Here is a 5,498-nt window from a genome sequence, read left to right on the forward strand (position 1 = left end):
TCTCCCGCTGCTCAGCCGAGCTCTGGGCTCCCAGTCCCAGCTCTCCGTGCTGCCGCCGCCGTGCGCTGCCAGAGCCGCCTCCTCTGTTTCTCCTCCTCCCCCGGCCGCTCCCCTCTCCCCGCTCCCCCCGCCCCCCTTCTCCTCTGCCTGCCCGCTTGTCTCTCACTCCTCGCAGCCACTCCTCCCCCTCCCAGAGGAACGATTGGAAGCTGGGGGCACACACAGACAAAAGCATCCAAGGGCGACACACGCACCTAGGCGCCCGGGGTGAGTGGCTGTGCGTGCCCCGCGCGGGTGGATGTAAGTGCGTGTTTACAGAGTGCAGCGCAGGCGGCGCGGCAGGACTTCGGTGTGGGTGTTGCATGGGTTTCCTTGCTGTGTGTTTTGAGTTTCTGTGTACGTGCATGTGGTTTCGTGTATTCACGTGTGCCCAGCATCCCGTGTGAGACAGAGGGGTAGGGGACCTGAGTCCCCCTCTCTCTGCTTGGGGGCCTTGGCACTCTGGCTGGGTGAAGCCACCACCATGAGAACCCAGCCCCAGACCAGGCCCTCACACTTGCATTCCTGCCTTTGAAAAGTTGAGGTTCTGCTCTGAGTTGCGATGGTATCCCACTCCTTTTTTCGGTTAGCTTTTTTCCTTTAGCTTGGGGTTCCTGACATGTCCCCATAGCTGTGGCCTTCCCCCGGTATCTAACTTCCCTCCTAGCCATGGAAGTTTCTCCAAAGTTTAAAGCTTTCCAGAGAATCCACCACAGCAGGCAGCACCACATCTTCTTTTGACTATAACTCCATAAGGGCCAGGAAAGCATTCCCAATATCTCATCTCAGCCCCTCCTGTTGCCTTCCCAGATTATTTCCTCTTATTCTGTCTTCAGTAAAAGAAATATAGTGGCTGAGGGCCCAGCACAAAACAGCCTAGCTGCTTAAAACATTTGTAGAATGAATGACCTGGAATTTGAACTCAAGACTTTGTAACAGCAAAGCCTCTTCCATCAAAATGAGTCCTACTTTGGGGGGGGGGTCAATAAGGGGGGAAAAGAGAAACATCTGTAACAAAAAAAAAAATTAATAAAAATAATTTTTAAAAAATAAATAAAAAATGAGTCTTACTTTGTCCCTGACCAGTTTGGCTCAGCGATTAGAACATCAGCCTGTGCACCTGGTTTGATTCCCAGTCAAGAGCACCTTTCTGGGTTGAAGGTTTGATCCTCAGCCCAGGAGTCATGTGGAAGGCAACCAATCTATGTGTCCCTTTCACATCGATGTTCCTCTCTCTCTCCCTCCTTCTCTCTCTCTCTCTCTCTCTCTCTCTCTCTTTCCTCCCACCCTCCCTCCCTTCCACTCTATCTGGAAATCAATGGAAAGATATCTTCAGGTGAGGATTTAAAAAAAAAAAATGAGTCCTGCTTTGGACTCTGGCAGGAACCACCTCAGCATTCCTTAGAATGGTTCTGCTTAATGACAGCCTGCTTTGGCATCAGGGGAAATCCTATGTACCAGAAGGTAGAGATGTATTCACCAACTAGTCCAGGATCCCAGAGTGTGAGTTTTAATTTCAAGAACTCTGGAGGTTGGAAGGAAGGATGGATGACCAGGAAAAGGTATTTACTCCATTCTTTTTTATCCTCACTCGAGGACTTTTTTTTTTTTTTTCATTTATCTTCAGATAGAACGGGAGGGAGAGAGGGGGGAAGAGAGAGAGAGAAACATCCATGTGAGAGAGACACATCAAGTGGTTGCCACCCACACGACCCCAACTGGGGCCAGGGACAAACTGTAACCGAGGTACGTGCCCTTAGCGGGAACCGAATCCAGGACTCTCTGGCCTGCAGGCCGATGCTCTAACCACTGAGCCAAACCGGCCAGGGCAACTCCATTCTAAATATCAGGTGGAGGCTCTCTCCTTCCCAGGCAATGTAGTAGGAAAAAAACAGAAGTGAAGTGGCAGGGTGAAGACACGTAACATTAAAGAATTACCTTTTAGGCAGTTAGGTTAGGCCAGACCTTCGGAACTAGCAGGACAGAGAAGTAGCAGCAGAATCTGCTCCCAGAAGTACAGAGGTAAAAGGAGATGGCAGTGGTGAGGGAGAAAATTCGGAAAGAATACTAGGACTTACCCTTCTCTGTCCATCTAACTTCTGCACACATCCCCTTTCCCTCCTTGCCAGGAACAGTGCCAGCCAAGACAGTGTATCTGAGACCCCAGCCAGACTCCTATACAATCCAGTTCTCAAAATTTGAGAGAAATTGCCTTCCTTATCAATTGGAAATAAAAAAAAAAAATGTGCTGGAAACTACAAAAGAATGGTAAATTGGGATTAGAGCTAAAGAGCTCCAATTAGAAAATTTGGATTCGCGCTGAGGAGATTCCCAAGTTAGGCAGGTATTTCAACTAGAAGAAGTGGGAAAGAGGCCGGAGATGTACTTCCAGAGGGATCTCTTAACATTTTATGTCCGCACAGTGGTATATCCCACCTTTGCTCTCCCAGGCCCCCATCTCCTCACCCATTTTAAGAAAAGAAAATTTCAAACACACCAAAAGTTATTTGTAAAACAGATGTTAGGCTCCATCTAGCCTAACCTCCTTCATTTAACAAATGGGAACACTAAGCCCAGAAAAAATTATATGATCCCACAGAGGGTAAGCAACAAAGCCTGGGCCAAGTCTCCCAACCTTTCTCTAGTGCTTTTCCACTCCATGGCTCTCTTTCTGTTTCTCTAGTCACTGCGCCTGGTGTTTAACCTCAACCTCATTCCTCTTGTTGCAATCCAATTCCATTTCTGTCTTACTCTCCCTCTAGGCAGGTATATCTGTTCCCTTCATAGGCTCAAAAGACCTGCTATTCTTCCCTCCCTGTCTTTTCCTCTTGTCCCCTGCCCCCACTTTTCCCAGGCTCCTTCAGCCCAACCTCATTCCCCTCCTTTCCAGCTTCCGAACTGCCCCTGCCCCTTAGAGACCATGCCTCCTCACTCCCCTAACCCCATAATCCGTTCCAACAAGCTTTGAGTTTGATAGAGACCAAAAATGACATTTTGGCAGTGGTGACGGATGGATGTGATCTGCCTCCTACAGGAATGCTATTTAAAGGGGCGGCTTCACAATCCTCTCCTTCCAAAGTGACAAAAGAAAAGCCTGCTCCTCAATCTTTCCAGAGCTGCAAACTCAGCTCAAGTTAACTTCTGACTTCCTAAACCTTGCAATGTGGCCTGCTGCTCCAGCTTCCTATTCAGGTGGGAGGGAGAGTACTTGACAACTCATTGAGGTGTGGGGGCTGAGGGGGGATTCATCTTCATCTCCTTTGATGACAGGTACTTAGGAGGAGCAGGAGACCCCGTGGGGAGGAGGATTGGAAGAACACTCTTCCCCCCAAACCGTGTGAGTGCATTTCAACCACGTGCCAGCTTCTTCTCAAAGTGAAACTTTGTTAGAGAAGAACTGATATAGGCATGAGGGCCTGAGGTTAAGGAAGTCTTGTCCCTAGCTGGGATCTCCTTCTGGCTTAGAGCTCAAACCGAAGCTGTTCTCTATCTCCCGGGCAAAGTGCCAAAGGGTAAGACCTCCTCATCCAGGCCCCAGACCCACTGCATTTAGAATCCCTCATCATGTGCCCACTGGACTGAACACCATAGTGTTTTTACTGCCCAAAGAAATGAGAGCTCCTCTGCAAGCATCTCGCCGCAGGCCTGGTGGGAGGGATGATTCCATCTCATTGCTGCAAACAAGTTAATGGAGATTGTAATGAAAACACTGCACTAATGAAAATGCTGAGGCTAGAACCTACTCTGCCTGCAAGACAAAGCAATCAAGGTCAGAATTTCTCCCTGATACTCATTCCTCAGTTCCTTTTAGGCCTGAACACAGCAAGCTGGGGATCTGGGAGCAGAAAGCAGTTCACAGTTCATTGTGTCCAAGGCTGCAAGGGGTCAGAAGCCATCCTGGTCAAGGAAGTAAATTGCCTAAATTACCTCTAGACATACATCTTTTGTTTCACGTGGTGAAGGCCATCATGTCCTTACTTTCTCCTATTTTTGCTTGTTCTAGGTTCTTTGGATTCCAACAACTAAGCCTTCCCAGATGAAGAGGCAGTCTGGACAAAAGGTCTAGGACTGACCATCAGACTCAGCTCCCAGTTCTAGATGGACTGCTAAACATGTGTCTTCAGCCCCAGCCAGTTTGGCTCAGCGGTTGGAGCATCGGCCCGCGGACCAGAGAGTCCTGGGTTCAGTTTCCGCTAGGGGCACGTACCAAAAATAAAAAATTATAAATATGTGTCCTTCAAGTCATTTAATATCTCTGAATCTGTTTACTGGCCTGAAATAAGGAAGCCCCCTCTGGCTACCTTGCAGAAATGTCATAAGGATGCAAAAACACTTTGCAAAAGTATACGTGGTAGAGAAACGTATGTGTAATTATATGTTTATAAGACGGTATTACAATAAATGACAAAATTTTGGAAAAGGGGAACCAATTTATGTTGCCAAGGGTTAAGGAAAGGGAAGAGGGGTGCAGGAGGAAAGTGTGTGTGGTTATAAAAGAGCAGCACGAGAGATCCTTGTGATATTGGAAATGTTCTGTATCTTGACCGACGTGGTGGACACACAGACCTACATGTGATACAGCTGTATGGAATTAAATGCATACACACAGAGAAATGACTATAAGTAAAACTGGGGAAATCTGAATAAGATCAGTGGATTGTATCAATGTCAATATCCTGGTTACGACAGTACACTATCATTTTTGCAAGATGTTACCATTGAGGGAAACTGGTAAAGATACACAGGATCTCTCTGCATTTGTTTATTGGATTAACTATCTCAATATAATTTTTAATTAAAAAAATAAAGGTATTATGTCTACCCTATTCCCCTGCAGCAACTTATCTTTTGTCTTCTGGGAGGCTCCTTTTAAGCATTTCCACATGTAGATGAGAAAGGGCTCTCCATCTCCTCAAGATGATAATCCTAGCAGAGATTTGTGTTTAAGAGTAGCTGTTCAGATTTTTTTTTTTTTAATCCTCACCTGAGGATATTTTTCCATTGATTTTTTTTTTTTTTTTTTTAGATAGAGTGGGAGGGAGAGAGAGAGAAAAAAAACATAAATGTGAGAGAGAGACACATCAACTGGTTGCCTCCCTCATGACCCTGACCAGGCTTGGGGATAGAACCCACAACCAAAGTATGTGCCCTTGACCGAAAATCAAACCCACAATTCTTTGGTCCATGGGCCAATGCTTTAACTGCGGAGCCAAACCGACCAGCGCTGTTCAGATTCTTCTGAGCCTTCTCTTCCTCATCAACTTTGCCCTCAGTCTCAGTAGGCCTGACCTTGAATCACTCCTTAGAACATACTGTCCTTTCCATTGCAAGGAAGGACAACTTGCTGAGGCAGGAAGCACGATCCTCTGTTGCTTCTGTCCTAAAGAGCAGACAGTTGTTGCTAAGAAAAACTTGTATATTGATTATGAGTGCCAAGTTTAAAATGTATGGACTAAGCC

The sequence above is a fragment of the Molossus molossus genome, unplaced genomic scaffold (assembly GCF_014108415.1).
Source record: "Molossus molossus isolate mMolMol1 unplaced genomic scaffold, mMolMol1.p scaffold_m16_p_10, whole genome shotgun sequence".
NCBI classification, from domain to species: Eukaryota; Metazoa; Chordata; class Mammalia; order Chiroptera; family Molossidae; genus Molossus; species Molossus molossus.